This window comes from Crotalus tigris, unplaced genomic scaffold (genome assembly GCF_016545835.1).
Source record: "Crotalus tigris isolate CLP2741 ecotype Arizona unplaced genomic scaffold, ASM1654583v1 scf7180000019173.45859301935:6455823, whole genome shotgun sequence".
Lineage (NCBI taxonomy): Eukaryota > Metazoa > Chordata > Lepidosauria > Squamata > Viperidae > Crotalus > Crotalus tigris.
In genome coordinates this window covers 5,907,304-5,931,535 of record NW_024097414.1, presented here as the reverse complement: position 1 = coordinate 5,931,535, position 24,232 = coordinate 5,907,304, and the positions used below count along the sequence as shown (strand labels likewise).

General features: G+C 41.2%; 1 protein-coding gene across 6 annotated transcripts in view; it reads left to right on the top strand.

Moving 5' to 3' along the window:
- The window catches only part of ELFN1 (extracellular leucine rich repeat and fibronectin type III domain containing 1), a 93,933-nt gene that overhangs the window by 31,568 nt on the left and 38,133 nt on the right, over positions 1 to 24,232 (top strand). The window contains exon 1 of one of the 6 annotated variants that reach the window (XM_039360743.1): positions 3,717 to 3,986. The exons of the other annotated variants lie outside the window; for them this stretch is intronic. The gene's annotated coding sequence lies outside the window, so the exon portion shown is untranslated. Of the gene's footprint in view, positions 1 to 3,716; positions 3,987 to 24,232 lie in introns of those variants that run through there. 6 annotated transcript variants of the gene reach the window in all.

The window sequence follows — 24,232 nt, the reverse complement described above, 5'->3', positions numbered from 1 at the left end:
TTCCACTGAGCTCACTGTCAGGAAGTTTCTCCTTAGAGGTTGCTTCTCTCCTTGATATTTCCACCCGATGCAAAATAGCTGGCAGCCCCCCTATCATGTCCTTTTGGGCACCAGGAACATGGTTCCATCTTTCTAGAGAGAGAGCAGTTTTTCCATGGACTTCAGTGAGGGGCCTAGGGTGTTGGGCAGTGCAGCACACTTTCTCATAGGACTGCCCTGTTACTACTATTGAGCCCACCTATGCTGTACTTGTGGAAATGTAGAACCTTGCTTTTTTCACCATTGAATTTCCCAGTGTTCAAGTCTGTCCAGATCCTTCTGTATCTGAAGCCTGTCTTCTGGAGTGTTGGCTATTCCTGCCAGCTTGGTGTCGTCTGCAAATTTGATGAGTTCCCCATCTATCCCTTCATGTTAATAGACACCATTAGCCTTGCTCTTCTGCCTTAGCAATGCAGAGCACATGAGGGGATATTTAGATCAGTGCCCCCCCAACCTTTTGGGCACCAGGAACTGGTTCCATGGAGAGAGGTTTTTCCATGGACCAGAGGGGGGGGCGTGGTTTCTCATGCTGCCTGCTTCCCATGGATGGGACTTCTTTTGTTTCTGTGGATTGGTTTCTGGTATGCTGTGGACCATTGCCAGTCCATGGACCAAGGGTTGGGGACCCCTGATTTATATTAGCATGCCAAAACCTACCACAAGAATTTTTCAGTCTCTCTGTGTGTCTGTGTTTCATATGTGCCAAAAGGGAAGATCACCACCTCATTCCTTTTGAATGCAAGGTAAATAGGATTTAAAGCCAGGTTGTGCAAAATCATGAACCAAGGGTGACATAAATTAGAATCATTTATTTCATGATTTTATAGCATTTATAAGCCGCCCCCAATCCATTCAGGCTCAAAGTGGTGCACCCACACACACACACACAAACTCAGATTAACGCCTGATTCCCTTGCCCCATTAAATCTTTAAAACCCAACTAGGTGGTCCCCTCCATCTTCTCATGGTGGGTCAACGACTCATCATAAGAGAATTATTGTTGATGGATCAAATTCTAAGCTGGGTGTCGATTCCTTCACACAGACTGTCCTCTTGCAGATATGAAGACAAGTCTCCCTCTTGAGAAAGTGAAAAAATATTTTTAATATCCTCCCCACAACCCCCAGGAGGTATTTGGGGAATGTTCCTTGGCTTAAAAACCAATCCAAAGAACTTGACTAGGAAAAGAAACCCATTTGCTAGATGGTTGATGAAGATTGTCTTCTTCTGACTCGTGTTACCTAGCTTGGCGACAGTGGAAAGGCAAGAGAAAGCAATCCTATTCAAGATGTTTATTCACTCCTTAAGTAATAAGTTAAGACAACGTGGATGCCTGCAGAGCATTTTGTGAGTCGAATAGATCCCTCAGGAGTTGGAGACAATCTTACTTCTGACCAGGGAGCTGCACTTCTGCCAGCATGAAATCTGGAGTTTGCAATTAGATACGGAATTGGATGAACAGGAAGGGCCATATTTTTAACATGAAACTCATTAACTCATGGTGTAATGTGGGACCATTAAGGCAAGCACCGTTCCCTCCCTTCCTTCCTTCCTTCCTTCTTTCCTTCCTTCCTTCCTTCCTTCCTTCCTTCCTTCCTTCCTTCCTTCCTTCCTTCCTTCCTTCCTTCCTTCCTTCCTTCCTTCCTTCCTTCCTTCTGGCTGACTTCTATCATTTCCCTCCCACGGCTCCTTTCCTTTTGAAATTTCACTCTTCATTTTTGGCAAAGTGGCAGTTGGAAAGGGTTTCTTTTTAAAAATCAGAGAACGTTTTCTGAAAATAGGGGTGCCGAGAGGACCCCTTGATCTTGAAAGTGTAAACTGTAAGGAGAAAAGAAGAAAATACAGCTGGGTCTTGTGACACTGAAAAGGACGGAGGAGCCCTGGGTGGTCCTTAGTTGGCTTTCTAGCCCACCTTGAAGGTTGCCACCTGCTATCAGGTGGGAATCACACTTAGAAGCCGTACAGGTAATCGTCAACATACCACCATTCATCTTGTTGCAAAGTATGTCTGTTTATTTACTGTTTATTGAATACATTGCATGGTAATGTCAAAGCAAAACTAACTCTAAGGTTCCCAGGCACCAGTTCATAGAATTGAACAATAATTTCCCCTCAGCCAAACCCCCAGCCTCTTACATAGTCCATGTAAACTATTTCACTTTGTTATGGGAACCATCTGCTTTCTCTCCACACCTGCTGCGGTGTCCTTGGAAAGGCTTCAGGCTCTTATGGTCTTCAGTGGAATTGTAGAAGTTTTGTTTCCCCATCTAACGAATTCTAAAGCAACATCTACTCCCCCTTACTCTAATGGCAAGTCGAAATGAAGAGGCACGTAAGCTGCCACAGTTTCATTCTTGACAATGATGTTGACACCCTCACCCCCAAATTGTCTCTGTGAAAGAACATTTTGCTAGACTGGCTTGTTTTCGTGGTCATTTCTGGGAATGACCAATATCAAGTGCCCTGTAGGATCCCGGTTGGATCATGGACAATATTGATTTTATTCTGGAATGATGCCAGTCCAGAGAATGTCTGACAGCAAGAAATACCGCCGGTGATTCCATGCATTTGTAATGCAAGGAATCAATTTTTTTTGATGACGCTGTATTCTTTTTATAGATGGTAAAGTTAAGATGGGCAGAGCGAGAATAATTTGCAGAGAATGTGTCTATCTCGTACGTTCCTTTCCTGGTTTCTCCTCTATTTTAAAACCTAGGTTGTTTAGGCTTTTAACGTAGCCTTAATTTGTAGCGGGAAGGAAATGCACAGAGCTCAATTAAATGAGAAAATTCAAAACGATGCAATATCAGTTTGATGGAGTGGATAAACAAGGAGGCTATTTGAAGGGAAGGCTTGTAAAATTGGAAAAATTTTGAAACACTTATTGTTGGTTGGCTTGGCTGCTTGGCTGGTTTTTTTTTCCCCCCTCATTCTTTTTCTTTTTTCCTTTTTTTTGCGCTTTGTAATTTATGTTGCCGCAATCTTTTTAGTGGCAGTGTTGGCAGTGTTAATGGCCTCTGGCTGGATGCCACGGCTAAATGAAATAGGGAAGCAATTTGACCAAAGCAATAGCTGGTGATTCTGAGTGCAGAACGTGATAGTTTAAATCAGGGGTAGTCAACCTTGGCTCTTTTATGACTCGTGGACTTCAATTCCCAGAATTCCTGAGCCAGCTTAGCTTAGCTGGCTCAGGAATTCTGGGAGTTGAAGTCCACGAGTCATAAAAGAGCCAAGGTTGACTACCCCTGATTTAAATCCTTGATCTGCAACTTCTGGACTCCAAAACCATTTTTGGACTTTGGAATATCTTGAGGACAGCCTGGAGAAAGGCAGCAGAGAGAGGACCTCTCCCAAATCAAAAGTGTGCATCTCCAAACAAAAAGGGTTTAGGTCTTCCCTGCTATCAAATTCATTCCCCAGTCCATTTTTCATGGATAAATCATTTACAGGTAGTCCTAGATTTAAGACCACACCTGAGCCCAAAATTCCTGCTGCTAAATGAAACATTGGTTAAGTGAGTTTTGTCTCCATTTTATGACCTGTCTCACTACTGTTGTTAAATGAATCGCTACAATTGTTAAGTTAATAACATGGTTGGTAAGTGAGTCTGGCTTCCAGATTCGACTTTAATAATAATAATAATGGCGTTTTTTTTTCCACCCCAAAGTATTTCTCCCAAGTATTTCTTCAGTGAAAAGACTAGATGCTCTTCTGGTTTTTCTCTGAATTCTGTAGCAAGAAGTTGAGATTGCTATATCTACAAAGAGAGGGAAGATCTGCAGGAGGCAGAAAAATAAAAGATCAGTGTTGGATTGGCTGGATCAACTGTGCTGAAATATGTAATTCCTTTCCATCTAATAGGACTTGGGATGAAGGATCTTCTCTAACAATTTGGAAACTGACAAGAAAGAAAACAGACTCAGGTGAACATGGAGATGGTATCTAAGGTAGCATTGACCATTAGAAGCATATTAGATCTTCAGGGTTAGATCATCCTTTTTTCCTACCTAAAGAGTTTTTGGAAAAAAACTCTTTTTTTCTAATGCTTTGACAACGATGAAAGGAATTTTTGCAGCTGAGAACCAGGTACGTGAGGGGTTGTAAAGAAGACCTGGTCGGTGAATTCTTTCCTCTGTTGCAGGTGTGGTACAATATATGATATTGATTTTGACCAAGCTTTCATTTTTCCGCTTCAAGAGGTATTTTATCTCTTGTAAGTTACATTGAGTTTTTAAAAATGGGCCATTGATCCTCTATTTTTTTTATTTTTAAGTAAAAAAAAATCAGGTTTCATTTGGGATTTTTGTTAAGTGGTGGTAGAACATTTTTTTTCGGGGGAGGGAAAGCTCTACCAGGAAGGAGGATAGAGGTGATATCGAGCATAAAACTTCTGAGGAAGTAATTTTGTGGCTCATTTGTCCTGAATGAAGGTCTAATGTCAGCTGCTGCTGATGGATCCAGGAAAGGATAAAGAAGAATGAAGCGAGCCACAGGGACTAGATTCATCTCATTCATTACAACATTTTTACATTTTGGTAAATTTCTATGGAGCTTCTCAGCAATTCAGTCCTTGTCCCAAAGGTGCTTTTCCAAAAGGCAACTGGACTTTGTTTTTCCTTGAAAATGTCCTGGTCTTTGGCTGTGGCTTCAGAGGTCAACTAATAGGCTTCCTCCAGTTTTGATAAGGTTTCCTGCATAAGCAGAGGGTTGGACTAGAAGACCTCCAAGGTTCCTTCCAACTCTGTTATTCTATTCTATTCTATTCTATTCTATTCTATTCTATTCTATTCTATTCTATTCTATTCTATTCTATTCGCTCCAATTTGGAAATCTTGGTCAACCCAGGATATGACCATAACTTGAGAACTTTTTAAGAAAGAAAGCCAAAAGATGAGCCTTGAATTTCAATTCCAAACTCTAAAAGACGAGTGGGGCTAAGAATTCTCCAAATGTTGAGTTGCACTTTTCTAATAATCTTCTCCATTACCCAAAGAAAAGACTAATATAGCTAATTATTATGCCAACAGAGCAAATTGTTCCTTGATTTTACAATACTTGGATTTTAGTTTACTGAAGAATGAAACAGCTGTATTAATAGAGCGTCTTTTCTCCCTGGGGAGCACCCTTGGATAAATGAATGTTTTTATCTCCGATATGATCTTAATTTTTCCATGCTAGGTTTGTTAATTGCTGGCGATTATTTGTCTTGCAACAAGAGGTTGCCTGTTTTTGGTGCAAATCTTGCAGCAAAATCATAAAGCCATGCTTGCAATCCTGACTTGATGAACAATTGTGATGTCCGGTGCCGCCCGTGCTTGAGGAGAAATGCTTAAGCTTTGAGGTTTGTGGTCATTTCATAACCTCAGAAAACAGAAAAGTTGGGCTTTTCTATTATTTCAGGTCCCATTTCACTTTTGCTACCAAAGCTGCCTTTAAAATATTAAGTCAATTTTGCATCCGATGCAGCATGAAATGGTGAAGAACTCGACTGGGCAAGTAGTTGAGAGTGAGGAACTCAGAAGAGAAGGCCTGTGATGGCAGTTTAGAACATTGGAAAAGGGCAAAGTTGTAGCAATACCAATAAATGAGTTTTGTTTGTTTGTTTGTTTGTTTGTAAAAGGGCACCGTGGAATCTCAACCCAAACAACTAGCAAAATTGAGCAAAATTCAGATCATGAACCAGGGGTCTGCATTCCTGGTTGACTTAAAGTTGACCTTCTGGATCCAGGTCGGAATTCCAAGGTTAGAACATAGTAGAACATAGAATAACAGACTTGGAAGGGACCTTGGAGGTCTTCTAGCCCAACCTCTGCTTGAGCAGAAGACCCTATACCATTTCAGACAAAGGGCTGTCCAGTCTTTTCTTGAAACCCTCTAGAAGTGATGGAGCACCCACAACTTCTGGAGGCAAGCCGTTCCACTAGTTAATTGTCCTCGCTGTCAGGAAGTTTCTCCTTAATTCCAGGTTGCTTCTCTCCTTGATTAGTTTCCATCCGTTGGTTCTTTTCTACAAAATTACAGGTTACAGCTGTATTTTCAAAGCTGAAGGAGAGGACGAGGTTTTTACAGCCCAGATTTTGAACTGTTTTATTGGTTTTTTGAAAATGCTAGCTGCCAATTATTATGGGACAATATTTCATTGCCTATCATATTTGTATTCTGTTCATCCTCCCGTATAGCTCTGAGTAGTTATTTTTATCTTCTCAAAAAAAAAAGGGGATGTGCATTGTCCTAATGCAGGCGTATAGTTTCTCCTGGTCATTTTCTGTGATGAGTTAAGTTGCATGCTTTTCTCAAGTACACCCATTGACTCGATGCAATGATTTTACAGGATTTTACTCTGGGTGTAGGGGCTGGCTTTAGGCTGATTGACCTCCTGAAATATGCATTGTCTCATATTAAAAACTGGTTTTTATTGCATTTCCTTTTATGCAACCTTACTCTGAAACCAGCCTACCTACATTTGCTAATATTTCATCAGGCAGTTTCTAAACAGTGCTAAGGTTTAAAAAATGTCTATGGGGATTCTCAGTCACCCAGGTCAAGGTTGCTCCAAAGGTGCTTTTTCAAAAGGCAACTGGACTTTCTTGTTTTTCCTTGAAGACGTTTCGTTTCTTATCCAAGAAGCTTCTTCAGTTCTGACTGAATGGTGGAGGTGGGAGGATTTAAGTTCTTTCTGGTCATCTGGTCGTTTGCATTCTTTTTGAGAGAAGACTCAGCAGTTCCTCTGGATTTGAAAGACACGGCCAATCTTTTGAAGACAACAAAGTCCACATTCTGGACAGAGGGGACTGCTGGTTTGAAAGAGGGGTCAAAGAGGCCATCTGGGTCAAAACTGAACAGTCCTCTCTCAACAAAGGGGAGGGATATGACATTACCTACCTCCTGTTTACAACGTCCCTTCAGCAATTCCAAGAAGGCCCCACACCCATTTTCATTCTGGTTCAGGTGACCTTGAGGGCACAGATGAACCTCTGAGTGGCCTCAACGACTCTCAGAGAGAGCTCCAATGACCAGATGACTGCAAGGAATATAAGTCCTTCCATCCTCCACCATTCAGTCAGAACTGAAGCAGCTTCTTGGATGAGAAGCAAAGCGTCTTCAAGGAAAAACAAAGGAAGTCCAATTGCCTTCTGGAAAAAGCAGCTTTGGGATAAGGTTTACAAACTTGATTAACATTTTTGAAGTGAACCTTGAGTCTCTAGGCTGAATTGCACACCAGAGGCTGAATTTTGGATCAGAAACATGTCCTTATCACCATCAGATTTCTTGGTGGAAATGCATCACTCAGCTTTGGGATGCGTTGCTGTAAATTGAAGAAAAGGTCTTATTTCATTGGCAGTTGGGTTATCATCTCCTCTAACGTGTCACGGAGTGGTCTGTGGCTTTCGAGCCAGTCTGAAAATAGCATTAGGACACCACTTCGTTTCACACTTCAAAACAAATCAAGAGTGAAGGGATAAAATCTAGTGGCCAAGTAACACAAATTAAGTGAGACATCTGGAATGGTGCAATTCCAAACGTGCGAGCGAGTGAGAATCCAATAAGATGGATATTTATGTAGCAGCTTTAGCCAGCGGTATAGAGGCAACAGGAGCTGTGTAGAGCAATCTGATTTATTTTATATATTGCAGAGATAGATATTTTTTTTTAAATGATATTTCAAATACCCACGTGAGTCTCAGAAGAAAAGCAGGACGAATGGTGATAATTTGAGGGAAGAATTAGAATCAGAATAGAGCTGGAAGGGACCTTGGAGGTCTTCTAGTCCAGCCCCCTGCTCAAGCAGGAGTCCCTATATCATTTCAGACAAGTGGCTGTCTGGTCTCTTCTTGATGACGTTCTGTGGAGCACCTACAATCAATCAATCAATCAATCAATCAATCAATCAGAATAGAGCTGGGAGGGACCTTGAGAGTCTTCTAATCTAACCCCTTGCTCAAGCAGGAGTCCCTATATCATTTCAGACAAGTGACTGTCCAGTCTCTTCTTAAAAACCTCCAGTGATGGAGCACCCACAACCTCTGGAGGCAAGCCGTTCCACTCCTAAGCCACATCTGTAGTCAGCTGCGCTCAGAAGATCGGCCAGCCTTTGTGAAAATAAAACAGCAAAGCAAAAACCCACAGTGAGTGGATTGTAACATGGCAAGGAGACAAATGAACTCTTATATGGCCATGCTCAAGAGAACTGCCATTAAGATTTCATGTTTTGTGCTGTACAAAACTCAGGTCGCAAAGTTCCGTTGAGCGCTGCAGCTTGCGGTCTCCTTTATTTAATGAGAAATCATAGCTTCCCCCCCCCCCACACACATAGCCCCAATGGAAAATGACAGTTGTGTTAGATGGGACAATCAGGCTTGATGCAGGCTGGAAGGAGAGTCCTGCTGAGCAAAAACTGTGACACATAAATGATCCTCAGTCATCCAGGTCTTAATTGTGTCAATGGTGCTTTTTTTTTTTTCTACAAAAGGCAACTGGACTGTTTTTTTTTTTCCTTAAGGAAGAATAAGAAGAAAACGTTTCGCTTCTCATCCAAGAAACTTCATTTGTTCAACTGGTGGGAAGATGGAAGGATCCCATCAGAACAAATGAAGCTGCTTGGATGAGAAGTGAAACAACAATCCAGTTGCCTTTTGAAGAAAAAAAGCATATTTGTGAAGCAGTGGTCTTTTCTATGGGTTCTCTGTGCGTAGATCTTGCCTCACTTGCGATGACCAACGTTGTCCACAGCAAGACAACATACTACAAAGGACTAAACCCTGTACAGCATGTCCTGGACTTACACACCGTTCATTTAGCCACCTAAGTTGCAATGGCATTGAAAAAGAATGACTTACAATTGCTTCTTGCGCTTATGACTCCAAGGCTGGTGCCATTTGTGTATTATTTGATCTCTTTGGGATGAAATCTATCTTCCCCTGTGGCAATGCCAGCTGGGGAATATTTTAGCTTCCAATCCAATGAGTTGCAATGTGAAAAGCCCAGCATGAAGATGATACTCTTATAAATTCAGAACTGGAATTTTACCTGCTATGGTTTATGAATGTCTGCTGGGGTGGGAGGTAAGCGCAAGAGCTGGAGACTGAATAAATATCATGGTCTGTTCTCCATGAGAAGATAAGAAAGAGGTGTGTAGATGATGAATGAGAAAGCTAAACCTCCATAGGTTGAGAGTACTGCAAAATAAATCAGCTGTGAATATCCTTACCAGTCCTAGAACGGTCAACCCATGTAGCTAGTTTAGCGGGAAGCTGCTCGGTCTGTTTCATAGTAGTGTTGTACAGGGCAGGGGTCTCCAACCTTGGCAACTTTACTTACGGACTTCAACTCCCAGACTTCCTCAGCCAGGCTTATCAAGGTTGGAGACCTTTGGTCTAGACTAGAGGATGGCTCACGAAGATCCTGAGAAATGGGCTCTTCAGCAGTCTGGTGGAGAAACCATTGATGGTCCTTTGGCCAAGAAACAGATGTCAGCATTGGTATATGCAATGTATCTAGGTTCCTCAAAAGAGTAGAGTAGCTATTGGAGCCATGGAACTCGCAGTTCCTATAGGTCCCTGCATCTCTAGATATTCCAATGAGCAACTGTACTGTGGTGGTATACTCAAGGTTTTCAGTGTTGCTTAATTGTTCGTCTCCAGGATTGCAAGCTTTGTAGCCAAGGTTATTGGCATGCGACCCCCCCATAATGTCTAGAAACCTGATAAGCAGCAGAAACTGCAGCTAAGATGCTGCCCATCAAAGTTTAAAGTAGTGTTAATGCTGGTGTGATTAACTTCTACAGAGACCAGGTCCACACGGTCACACAATAGGGTTTTTAAATCATTCTGTGCTTAAAGCAGGTGAGTTCAACTTCCCACCGGCTTCAGATCCTTCTCCATTGCTGTAACTGCGTTCTGTGTCCCATTCAGGTTGCGTTTTTTTCCAAGGGCTTTGCTGAAATCTCAAGGTTATTTCAAGCTCTAGTTATACAACGTCTGGAGGACTTTTGTCAGCCTTAAGCGGGTTGATTGCCGATTATCATGACAGGAAAAAAACTCTGGACTTCTTTCAGAAGAGCTTCCTGCTGTTTGATCAGCCTTAGTCCCTTCTCTCCATGAGCTCCTGTATCATTACTGGTACGGCTTTTCTCTCTCTCTCTCTTCATTTTCCAAGTGATTCCCGGCACGTTGGACATGTCTCTTCATGCTGCTGCCGCGTTCTGTAGACGTTGAAATGAAAGCCAGTCACTTTCTCTGGGCTGCCAGAACAGAAATGGCTGGTGGGAGAAGCTATGAAGTGAAGGGTGGGAAGGATGGGGTGCCCCACACAAAATATAGGGCATTCTTCTTTACGTAGGGTCCTGGAAGAAAAAGGTATTTCCCTCCTATCACATGTGTTTTTCTGCAGGTGTGTGTTTCAGGGTCCCTCATTTCGGGACTTGTGCACTCCAACTAACTTTTCCAATTGCAACAGCTCAACTAGGCAATTTTAGATTGCTGGTGTACCTACACAGTGTTCATGTTAGGGCCAGCATAATTGCTGGAGATTTACTAAATGTCATACAGGCTTTAATGTTTCACTGTTTTTCTAACTGATGTTGCTTCTTAGGCAGCTGCTGTGGTGACTGAATTCTTCTTCGACTCTACCTATTCCTACATGTTTAATGCGGGCCGAGTTCAGAACATTTTAATAAATAAGTCATAGATGGTATTTTGCTTACTCGGGAGATATGCAGCACAAACGGAAATGCTATAAAGCTCTCGCAATCAATCTCCATGTTATGTAGTGGGCACATTTTCATGGTCACACAAGAGGGGCCAAATTGCAAAACAGGTTCCTTCCTGCCAGAGAATTATTTATGTATATATTTCTAGACTTGTTTCAGTAAAGCGGAAGACGGAGATCTTGCCTGATCTCCTCTCTAGTTCTTCTGAGCTTTTCGAGAAGCTTGATGGATCTAGGGATCTTTCCTAGAGGTTTCTCATTCGTTTCACAGCTCACTGTCTGTGGAGATTCTCAGTCAACCAGATCATAGTTTTATCAAAGGTGCTCTTTTTTTCTCTTCAAAAGGCAACTGGACTGTTGTTGTTTTTTTCCTTGAGGAAGAAGACGAAAACATTTTGCTTCTCATACAAGAAGCTTTATCAGTTCTGAGGGTGGGGAGGATGGAAGGCTAGGTTCTGACAGGATTTCAACCAGACAAGGATATACCCCAGGGGTGGACATCTGTGGCCCCTTTATGACCTGTGGACTTCAACTCCCAGAATTCCTGAGCCAACATGATAGCAGTGTTCCAGTATCTAAGGGGCTGGGAGAAATGTATTTCCTTGCAGTCCTCTGGTCATTAACACTCTCTCTGAGAGCCCTTAAGGCAACTTGGGAGTTTATCTGGACTCTCATTTGCCCTGAATCTTCTTGGAACTGCTGCAGGGGCTGAATTGCAAATAGGAGATAGGTAGTGTCTTCTCCCTCCCCCTCTGTTGAGGGAGGGGTATTCAATTCTAACATAGATGGATTCTTTTGCCCCTCTTTCAAATCAGTGGTCCTCTCTATCCAAAACATGGACTTATTTCACGGTTCACTGAATTCTTCTGAAGAAGCAGTAGAGACTTCCCACTCTCTGGACCACGCTGTGAATGTCGGTGTTTGGACACTTCCATTTAGAGAAAAAGGAAACGAGGGGGGGGGGAAGCAAAATCTGGATGGTGTTAATTCAAATTGCCTGGGGCTGTGTATCTTAGGAGGCCTTTATTTATCTCTTGCATGGCAGGAGATCTGATTTCCTTCCATGGGGTTTGCATACCGAGGCAGAAAATCCATGCCAGGCAACAATATAAGCACACATCTACCTATATTTTCAAGGGGGTCCCCATCAACAGTAGGACTTGTTTGGGGTGCTGGGAATGTGCTATTGTTGGAGAAGACCAGCTCAGCTTCTCTGCTGTGAAAAATAATCCCTCCCCCCACTAACCCCTCACCAAACCAATTCTCACTTGGTTTGATTGCTGTAATAACAACAGACACAGGTTTCCTGCCTCAACCTGCAAGCCTCAGCAACGTGATGCAAATAGCATAATGAGTGATGAGTGTTGCAGCGGCAGGGATAATAAGAATAATAATTGTGATGGTGCCTTTACGCCATGAATGAATGAGTGTAGAAAGAAGGCAAGTGCAAATCGGTCACCGGGCCCAGCTAGGAGAGGAAGAGTAGAAGAACTGGTTATTATTACTTTATTACTATTATCATCAAATTTATTTGCCGCCCATCTCGCAATTTGAAGAGATTCTGAATGGCTTAAGAGTAGGAGAAAAGAGAAAAAGGAAATCCACAGCCTGATCTGGGAAGGACAAATCTGAGTTGGAACTTGAGATGATTAAACTGGGATAACTGGCTGATTCTTGTGACGAATTTAAGGATTTCAACCTCTGATTTATGGCCTGTTTGGCTATTTTAATGTGGTGGAATGTAGTCTGGAGTCCCAGGTGGGAGGAGCTCTTTGCCAAAGCACCAAGAGGCAGCAGAGCTTGGATTGTCTGGGGGGCAGGAAGAGGGCACAGACTGGCCTTCCCTAGCAGTTCACAGAATGTATCTATGGTGATGCAATTAGTTGCTTTAATCTGGCAAGATTCTGTCTGTAGGTGAAGATCAGGAAGAGCTTCCTGAGATGGAGATAAGAAAAATATGGAAGGGGGCTGTGTCATTCCTGAGAGAGATTTAATAGGTGCAGGGCATCCTCCACATACCGGGCCAATTTTCACCTGTAGCAGGTGGACTAAGCTAAGAAGACTCGATAGTTTTAAGGAAAGGTGATTATCTTCCTTTTAAATGAAGTAACTGGTCAAATATAGTGGCCCAGAGTTGGGCATCTTGAGATAGCTTCAGCCTGAATTGGAGAAGAAGGTCCAAGGGAATGAATGCATGCATCCCATTGAATCTGAAAAAAGACACCGGAGCCTTGAAATGTTCGATTTTAAGAGAATCGGATTCATACGCTGACACCCCGTTATTAGAATAGGCTCTATACCACTCTGCAATTTTCGTGTCTTTTACAGATTTTCTGGTGTCTATGCAACTGAAAGAACAGAGAGATAATGAAACAAAAAAATCATAGGTTGGGTTGGTGCACACCCTTTATCTCATCCATGAATTTTTCTGACTGCAGGCAAAACACTGAACCATAATTTATTGAGCAGTCCAAGATCTGGGGGAAAATAACCAAGATTAAAAAGAACCTCTATAAGAGTTTTACCTGATCTCTTTCCACACATAGGACTAACTTAACCAAAGAGAGCTACCACTTTCCTTTCCCATCTTTTTCTCCACGAGGGTCCATCTTTCCAGTTCCTTCCAATTCTTCTCCTAGACTTGGGATTCTGGTCTCCTGAGTATCTTCTTGCCTTCTCCATATAACAGGAAGCACTTTGTTGTTTGCATGCACACGGAGAGCTTAGATTTGTATGTACACTGTATGTTTGTATGTATTCTGAGAGCTTGTGCACCAGAGACAAATTCCAGTGTGTCCAATCACACTTGGCCAATAAAGAATAATCCGGTTCCAATCTTTTCCAATTCTATGTCTTCTATTCTGCGATCCCTTCATATTGCCACACCAATTATCCACACTTTCTTCTCTTCAACCATGGTGAAATCGGTTGTGTTTTGAGCCAGGTTTGTATTTGGAAACCCCACGATAATTTAACCTGCTCATTTTTGACTACTCTTTCACCTCTGTCTTCCCACCCGTGTTTCATTAGTGGCACGTAATATTTTTTACAGCTGCTTCCAGTGAATCATAGCTGTGTTTTGCCGGGGTTATGAGTGTGTAATGGTGATGATGATGATTGTGTTATTGTTATTATATGCTGCCCGATTCCTGTGACTCCAGTAATGAGCCACATTCATTCAGTCTCCAGTCTGAAACTGAACTGACTGCAAAACCTGCATTTTGCCGCTCTGCCTGGTGGATTTATCAGCCCTTTTGAAAAAAAAAAAAAAAGCAAAATAGAGGGTTTTAATTGCAGGTGTTTCTGCGGCTGAGAATGTTCCCATGGAGGCACTCTCAAAATTATCCTTGTCTCTCTCTCTCTCTCTGTCCTACATTTCCCTTTCTCTGAATTTGATGGGTTTGTTTATAGGTCATCCCACCTTCGTTGCCAGCTCTCTACTCAAAACACCAAAGAAATGAGCCACAATGCAAATTTCTCTTGTAAGAGCAAAAGTAGTCTTAATAATGTGGGCAATTACTTAATTAGCTCCATTTATTTAAAAAGTGCAATTCAGCACCGGAAGTCATTTCCACAGATGGTTTTTGAGGAGAGAATGAACATTCTCGGCTCTTTCCTACTTACAGTAGTGCCTCCTCCCCATCCCCCGGCATCTATGTGGGTCTTTCATTCTGTAAATGGAGGAAAGAAAGAAGGGAAGGGACCATGAGCAAAAACAAGATGGTGGAATATGGCCTGAAACTCAATTTCTGGTGTTTCCAGATAAGACTTGGAGAGAAGGGGGCGGGTGAGAAAAAAAGAATCTAAATTGCTTTTATCCACTCAGTGTGGAAGTTGTGGAATTAAAGCAATGCCTCGATAAGAAATGGAAGATTTCTCATGAGGTTGCATGGGAGATTCACAACATTGCAAGGGGTGGCACATTTATCTAATGCCATTTTGCAAATTTTTGGCAATTTGAGGATTCCAACAGAATCTTTGACAGCCTCTTGAAGGTTTCATTGCTGATCTCTGCTGCGTACCTAACAGTTTAAGGATGTTTAGGATGTTTCTCTTTAAGCTTCCCACATCTCAGAGAAGAGGCAGTTTTGAAATGGGAGGGGACAGATGTGTTTTAAATGTGCTTCATAATCTACTGGAGCAAAGTGTCCAACTGAGAACTGTCCTTGGTTCTGAAAGCTATACAGGTAGTCCTCAACTTACAACAAACGGTCATTTAGTGACCGTTCAAAGTTACAGCAGCACTGAAAAAAATGACTTATGACCATTTTCATACTTATGACTGTTGCATGGTGGATCTTTGAAAAAGAACAACGTGCACTCCATGGACCTGTGAAGGACAGGAGAGAAGACTGCCGATTTATATAGACCTACCTTATTACAAGCTGTGACATTCTCTTGAGGCCATCCAGATCTCTTTTCAAACTTGTGTTTCTGTCTCCCATCCCATCTATCTCAACCTGGCAGTTCATTTCCTTGCCTGAAGCACTTAAACTATTCAGCAGCAGTGTTTCTCTCTCTCTGTGTGTGTGTGTTTGTGTGTAAATGCGAAAGAGGAGGCCAACAAGTAGCTGGGGAACTCAAAAAGCATATTATTTGCCTGACCTGGTTCCAGTCAGGTGTGAAAATATTTTGCTGGGGTTCCAACTGCATTCCTTAAATACCTGGAGAAGTGGTGGGTCATTCACTTAAGTCCATCAAGAATCAATTTAAGAAAAATACACACACGAAGTAGCCAGAACTGAGCTGGCTTCAGTGGAGGAGAAGACCTGAATAGGAATCCTGTTAAGGGGGAAAAAAGGGATCTGTAGCTTCAAAGACATTCACAGGGCTAGATTTATGGAGAAAGAAAAAAAGATTCATTTTTTTTTTATCTATCTGCCTGACAGTTTAAGGAAATGACTTGTTGGGATTGTAAAATAAGAGTTTCAGAGCTCTTCTTGTTTGCTTTACAACAATATTTTCCAAACTTGGCCATGTTCAGATGGGTAGACTTCAACTCCCAGAATCCCCCAGCCAGCAGGGAATTCTGGGAGTTGAAATCCACCCATCTTAGAGTGGCTAAGTTTGCAAAATCCTGCTTTATGGCATGCATATTCTTGTTCCCACTTGCTTGGTGAAATTGTGAACATCGTTAGTTCTCCAGCTTGTAAAGCTTGGTGGCCACACAAAGAAGATGTTGCACCAAACATAAAGGGGTGTGGCCAATCAAAACAAATTTCTTTTTGAGGAAAGGTACTGAAAGAGTTGGTGGTCAGGCATTAATCTGCAATGTTTTACATGCTACCTAAGTTGCTCAAACAATGGTCCAGCCTACACACATCTTTCATTTCTTGGAACTCAAAGAAATGTGTTTGTTTTTTTATTTCAATCCGAAGCCAGAGGAGGTGAGAAAAACAGCTATTTTGTTCTCGCAGGGTCTATGTGGCGCCCTCTCACCTGAGTTAAGCATCGTCATTCTCAACATATGCAAATAATATAATTACTGCATTTGCTGTATACAAGTGGGAGAAACATAAATGTCAAAGCCTCTTTAAAAAATTATCAGCACCTCTCCTTTCTTCGTTTGTCTGAAAATATGTGCATCTTCTGAATACTGGCTATTTGCAACTTAATGAGGTTCTCCCCCCTTCCCCCAATAGTCTTTTTCCTTTTATCTCATGCAAAAGGCTTTATGTCTTACAAGGTTTGAGTAAATAGCAGGTTCTCCCTTTCTGTCTTCCCTTCTTTTAATCAATCTATTTTTCTGTCTGGGTATTTAAGATACAATGAAGTGGTGTGGATGTTTGGTAAATTTATACTGCTGCCCTGCCAGCTAAACCAGGTCCGTTTTCCAGAATATACCATCCCTTTTCCTTCCCTGCCAACATTTTGTAACCGTAAATAAATAAGGAAGGGTACCATCATTTAATCCCTCCACCAAGGGATTGTGGGGAAGAGATTAAAAAATAATGGTATTTTTCTAAAGATCTAAGGCAGGAGTCTTCAAACTTGGCCCTTTTATGACTTGTGGACTTCAACTCCCAGAATTCTGGGAGTTGAAGTCCACAAGTCATAACAGGGCCAAGTTTGAAGACCCCTGATCTGAGGTAAGCTTTTCATAGGGTCATAACTAGAGCTTGATCTATGTCTTTAAAGTAGCCATCAGGACAGTTGTAGGAGGAGCTTTTGAATTACAGGACTTGATTGTCTTTGAAAAGTTGGCCAAAGTCAACCTTACCAATTGAAGAGACTATTTAGCGTTCAGCATTGAACTGCTGGGTCCTGGTGCTCTCTGATCTTGTGGTTTTCTTGTAGACATTTCATTACCCAACAGCGTGCCTTTAGAAGCCTTGTAGACAATGACTCGTGTAGACATTTCATTACCCAATGGCTTGCCTTCAGAAGTTGTGGGTGCTCAGTCACTGGAGGCTTTTAAGAAGAGACTGGACAGCCACTTGTCTGAAATGGTATAGAGTCTCTTGCTTGAGCAGAGGGTTGGACTAGAAGACCTCCAAGATCCCTTCCAATTCTGTTATTCTGTTATTCTTAACCACCATTGATGATTATGTTACCTAGTTGGGTCTGCAAGAAATCTACCAAGCTCAGAGAGCACCAAGGATCCCACCGTGTTCTTCTTCCACTTCACAGACCTCACTCCCTTCTAGCAACTGATAATATTACCTAGTTTGGTAATGAGAAAATCTGCAAGAAAACCATCAAGCTCAGAGAGCACCAAGGACCCCTAAGGCTGACTTTGTATCTTGAATGGGTACCTCGGCTTCATCCCTTCTCAATTAGACCATTTCTCTATTTCTTTCTCCTTTGAGTTCCCCTCTGGTTTCCTTGATGTCGATTGGCTGGTTGCCTGTCCAGCATTGTTTGGTGTGTTTGTGGACCCTGATAATCCATCCCTTTGCCGTGGAGCTCTTTGGTTGAGAAAGAAAGCCTCATCTCGACTAAATCCTGCCGTTAATCTGCTCCTCCAGCCAAAAACCTTTCAAGGAAACAATGAGTGTTTATTTGACAAGAGCCAAAATCCCCCATTTGCATTCCATCTACCGGTACTTATATGTAAATGTTCTCACAAAAGGCAGGTTTGGGTGTGATTAACACATTTTCCATTTTGTCCCTTCTTATTTTAATTAGCTTAAAGTAATTAATTTTAATTCACGATCAGAGTTTCCCCTTTACATATTTTGGATTATTTACTTCCCTTATTAAGTAACCATTTTATGTAGTTAGGTGCCACTTAGTACCTGTTATTTACATAACTTTCTTTACTTAAACATGGAGGATGTTTACATCCCCCTTTCCCCCCTGCATTTTGGCAGCTCCCCCTTGGTTTTACTCTGTTGTCTAAAATTCATTGCCTTTGTGGGCTTTTCACAGGAGCCTTTCATCTTGAATCTGAGGTTTAGTGCCAAGTTGTGATCAATAGGTATTTTTTCCCCTGTCATCTCCAGAAGTACATCACTGGGAGAAAAGAAGAGAATATGTGAAGAAGCAATGATGTTTGTCTTTTTTTTTTAAAAAAAAAAACAACCCTCATATTTCTTGAAGGGGTTACCATCCTCTCTTACGTACAATCTCAATTTGTGAATATCCCAACTGATTGGCTAAGTTTTGCGATTCTAAGACCTCACCTGAAATGACACAAAGCTGAGCATAAGATCGGATCTACAAACGGTCAAAGGGATAGATAATTGGAGTGTGCAGACAAATAAATGCATTTATTGCTACATTTCTCTTATGAGTTAGAAAATGAAAACATCCAGCAAATCCTAAGTCAAACTACAGGTCCAAACTATGGTTTCCAGAGGCACGTTAAAATGTCACACTCCTAGACATTACCAGTACTGTTTATTTATTTACAGGCAAATTTAGCACTGACTTTCTCTTAAGTCAAAGTTTATCCAAGCTTGGCCACTTTAAGATGTATGGTCTTCAATTCCCAGAATCCCCCTGCCTGGAAGTTGAAGTCCACATGTCCTAGAGTGACCACTGTTGAGAAACCCTGTCCTAAGGAATGGCCTCTTGTTATTAGGCTTGTGGTATATCTTCAAAAAGGTATGACATCAAAGAGAGTCATCTTGGCAGGAGAGCAGAACCAGAAGTCTTTGAGGAACCAATTTGTAATGTTATTGGGACTCTCTCCTGGCAATTGTTGTGTAGATGGAAGACACAGCTTTCTAATCCAATCTCAAACTTATTATACATGTTGCCGCTGGATGTAATTTATTGCTGCATCTCAGAAGATCTAGGAGCCTTGATCCTTTTTGGGATCTGTAAAAACATGTTTCCCTCTACTGAGGTGGGTTTTGCGTCTTGTTTTCTCCATGTAGTCTCCTCTTGGGCTGTGTTTCTTGAGTTCTGTCCAGTTCTAAACGAATGGTTTCTTGCCAAGTAGCTGGAAATTCCAAAGCTGAACCAAATTATGTTTGATGCTCCATTTCACCAAGGCCCTTCCTGAGAAGCATAAGGTAGAAAGAATATGATAGAAATCCCATTAAGGTTCACTTTCTGAGTTGTTGTTTTTTAAATCAAACTGCAGTGCAAAAACAGTTGTTACCACTTGCGTTGATTATGAATGCATCTTGTCTTTCCTTTTTTGGCTGCTTCTTCTTTCTCTTTCCCTTCACTTTCGGATTTCTTTAATTGGTTTAAGTCAATCAATGAAGTCTTACCTGCCCTTCAGTGAATTGCTAAACTTGCCAATAAGTGCAACGCAGGGTTCATTTTTTATGAACTTGGATATCTTTCCTTCCTGTTGAAGATTTGTCTTTGATGCTAGGGAAACCACGGAAGGGAAGGCATTTAGTCTTCTTTTCCCGGGTTGGATTATTTTAAGGCCTTAATTAGAATCTGGAATAAGAAAACTTAGAAAGGAAGACACAGATAGGGCAGAACAGGAAGAATAAAATCATAGAAAAAGTCACCGCCATGAAGACTGCATGTAGCTTCCCCTTCGTTGCTACCAACAATATAGAGACAGCTGAAGAGAGTCTGGTTAGAGAGGATATTGGAAAACCTGTACACATTAATTTGCAGTTAGACCTTGAGATTGACAATTAAACCAATAAAAATCAGTATTTATAAAGCAGGGTGAACTAAGCATGTAATAGAGTTCTCTGAGGGCATTTATACCATGTATTGAGAAGTCAAACTCTCAAGTCAGCTCGGATTGACTTGATGTTTAGATCAGCATCTTCTCTGCTGTCCATAAACTGACCATCCATCGTATGTTCTCATGTTCTTCTGCTTTTACACTAACCTGGCACTCATCCAGCAGACCCTTCTCTTCCGCTGTGCTGCCTGGAACCACAGCAAGGTCTAGAAACCTCCCTCAATTCAGCAACATAAGATCTGGCTTATTCTTTCTTTTAACCAAGGAAAGCAGGCACCTACTCTGTGGAAAAAAAAACCCCTCGCTTTTTAATTACTTCTTTCCCTGCAGGGTGGTGTGTTATATAGTTAGTCAGCTCCTTTTTGGAAAAAGAAAAAGAAAAGAGAAATCTTTTATCTCAGGATTTTAAGCATGGCTGCCAGCAGGTGGTTTTGGATAACAGGGAGGGCTAGATTCTTTTGTAAGTGCCAAGACCTTTGCAACCAAAATTTCTATAGGAAACTATTTTTAAATTGCAACTTTCCACCACTCAAGAAGATGGGCTAATCCTACCCTTAGACTATTACCAGCTTTCACATGTAAATATTAGTTGCTAGGTTTACCTTATAATTCTCTCTCTCTCTCTCTCTCTCTCTCTCTCTCTCTCTCTCTCTCTCTCTCTCTCTCTCTCTCTCTCTCTCTCTATCTATCTATCTCTTCTCTATTTGTTTGATTTGTATGTCCATTTGTCAGAATCGTTCATACCTAGAATAGCATCAATGTCAGGAACTGTGATAAACCAACATTCAACTCTTACATTTGAAGGCATCATATAAGATTCTAGGATACTAGATTTTGGGATGTCCATGAAACTTCTGTCTGACTGCTAGAGTCCATTCCAGCAAATCATTTTTCTTATATTCCTCTATTCTTCCTCTGTTTGGTTCATAAACCTTCATTACAGCATGCAAAGCCTTTCTACTTGGTTGGAGGCCACACACATCTGGGGGGCAAGAGAGAAAGATATGGGCAAAATTTGCTGGGATGGTCTGAAGATTTCATGGACATCCAAAACGAGAACATGCAGCTTCCATGATTGTCCCTGAACCTTGTGTGTTGCCTTCAAAAATAAGAGATCAACAGTGATTTACCACAACTCCTCACATTGATGCCATTCTAGGTATGAACCACTATTGTCATGTTTCATCCATGAGGATTCAGATTGCAAGATGCTGACTCTGTAAACTGCTTAGAAAGGGCTGTAAAGCACTGTGAAGCAGTGTATAAGGGTGATTGCTATTGCCCTTCCTTCCTTCCTTCCTTCCTTCCTTCCTTCCTTCCTTCCTTCCTTCCTTCCTTCCTTCCTTCCTTCCTTCCCTCCCAGTGGTTAGAATGCAGTATGGCAGGCTAACTCTGCCCACAGCCAGGAAGTTCAATCCTGACCAGCTCAAACTTGACTCAGCTTTCCATCCTTCCGAGGTCGGTAAAATGAGGACCTTGATCAGTAGTTCTCAACCTCTGGGTCAGGACCCCATTTGGGGTCAAACGACCATTTCACGGGGGTCGCCAAACAACGCAGCCCGCCATATTTTTCCCCTATTCCTTAGCTGTGCTACTCCCTTTTATTCTATTGGCTTTTGAAAGCCAATAGAATAGACTCTCTTGAATAGAGTCTAATTCTATTGGCTTTCAAAAGCCAATAGGAATTGTCCAGGCTGTCTCTGCCCTGCTGAGCCCCGCCAAAAGTCCCATTCTGCAAACGGTGCTGCACCAGTTGAGTAAGTCCTCGACTTACGACCGGTTGGGGGGTCGCGGCGTTAAAAAGGTTGAGAACCACTGACCTAGATTGTTGGGGGCTGACTCTGTAAACCGCTTAGAGAGGACTGTGAAGTGGTACATAAGTTTAAATGCTATTGCTATTGCTACTATACCGATGATGCACAAGAGAGCAAGGCAGGAGAAGCTCTTAGTTCTGTTTGGTTTTCCCCCTTCCCCGAGCTCTTCTTTCCGTACAGCACCAGTGGGCCTAATAAATAAATGCCAATCTGTTTCTCCAGCTTTCTCTTGATGCTCCCACCCCTGGTCTCTTTGCTCTCTTCCCAGAATGCCACACTGCAGGTTGTACAAGTCTTATCTCTTCCCTGGAAGATCTGGCAGAGCTCTTTACTTAATGCACACACAGAGCATCCCTTTGAGGAGAGCAAAAAAAAAAAAGCAGACACTGAAGCGACACAGTTGAGCCACTGTGCTGCAATTTCCGCCAAGCTCCTGAGCTCAGGGCCAGCAAAAGCTGACTTTGAATATGAGATTAGGAAGGAAGAAGAGAGCTGTTGTTATCCACCCTCCACATTTTCACCAAATTCTGGAAGGCAGGGGGATTTAGTGATGGAACGTGTCCAGCTCTAAGGAGGCCTCTCTCTTTCCTGATGCTAATTTTCCTTGGCACAGGCAACTTTTGGTCTTATTCACCCCTAGATAGCCCTTGAATTATAGAATCATCAAGTCCTAAGGCTGGAAAGAACCTTGGAGGTCTTCTAGTCCAACATGTGCCCAAGACAGGAGTCTTTATATCATCTCGAACAAATGGTTCTCCAATCCCTTTTTTGAAGATTTCCAATGATGGAGCATCCACAATTCTGGGAAGCAAGCTGTTCCGTTGATTAATTGGTCTTATTGTCAGGAAATTTCTCCTTACTTCTAGATTGGATCTCCCTCTGATGAGAGTCCACCTATTGCTTCTTCTCCTGCCCTCTGGTGCTTTGTGGAATGTGTCAATCCCCTCTTCTTTGTGCAAGCCTCTCAAGTCCTGGAAGACAGTTAATATGTCCCCCCTAATCATCTTCTTCATTATACTAGGCAAGCCTAGTTGCTTCAATCGTTCATTATATGATTTAGCCTTCAGAGCCTGATCCTCTTTTTGCTCTTCTCTGCACCCTTTCTAAGTTCTCAGCATCTTCTTTTCTATCGTGGGGATACATCTTCCCCCAACCAAATCCAACTGAAAACCATACAAGGTTTTCAGCCCCTGAGAAATAAAATCCCCATTCATTTACCCCATCATGGCAACCAGAGACAACGATCTCTTTCCAAAGTAGGATTCTCTAGATATGACAACCCCTTCTGGATGGGAATGCTGGGAGCTGCAGTCCCAGTGGGGCTGGAAGTCATCAAATGGGGAAAAGCAATCTGGAAACTAACATTTCCAAGAAAGGTTTTCAGCAAGGATGGAGAAAGTCAGATGCAGATTTAAAGTTCTGGGGGCACTAAATTTCCTTACTTTATTTTCATGTTTGTGAATGTGTGAGATATTTTTATAGATGAAATATAGTAACATACTATAATAAAGATCAACAAAAAAGATACTGCTGGTGATTATACGGTTAAGAAAAAGACACTCATTACAGTGATTAAAGTAAAATCAACATCAAAGAAGGAAAAAATTAATAAAAATGAGAAAAATGAGATTCTTGTAGTATCAGTATGAGATCAATCCATTCCTTAAACTTAGCATTGAATCTAGGCCACATAAAAACATGTTCCATCTTCTATTAGACAGAAGATTATGGATATTGAATGAAAATTTTAGATAAGAAGTTTGTGTTTATAGTGGGTGCAACTGGTTATTGGAAAATTATGGACATTGAATGAGAACTTTAGACAAGAAGTTTACTATTGAGATAGTGGGAGAAGTAAAACTTATATCGTTTTTGGAAAATGTCTTATGTAATGTCTAAATATGTGTTTTGGGATAATAATATATTTCAGTTTTAAGTTTTAAACCTTTAATGATAATATTGTTTAAACCTGTGTTTTGAAGGGATTATAATTTGTTTATTTCAGTGAGGGGATTCTAATAAATTTGTGTTTCGAAGGGAGTATAATTTGTTTAAGTTTCAAGTAATGCTTAAATTTGGTTTTTAAATATTATTATTAATATTTCTAAGAGAAAATAATTTGTTTAATTAAATGTCTAGATTTGTTTAGGAAAGAAAGTAATGCTTAAATCTGTGTTTTTGGAGAAAGTTTATATAGAATGATGATTGTATTTAGATTTGTTTAGGATTTAAAAGTGTTTCAAGCTTTTAAATATTATTATTAATATTTTTAAGAGAAAATAATTTGTTTAACTAAATGTGTCTAGATTTGTTTAGGATTTTTAAGTTTTTTTTTTTTTTTTTTTGGATAGGTGAGAAGATTATGAAGATTGAAGGAAATATGTATTTACTTTAAGTTTTCTAAGAGTATTTAGTTTTAATGGTACAACAAAGGTTTATATGTTTATTTTTTTGTATTAGGATAAAGAAAGAGGGAGAAATTAGATTTTACATTATAGCTATAGATATTCAAAGAAAGTAATGTTTAAATTTGCGTTTTTGGAGGGAGTTTATATAGAATGATGAT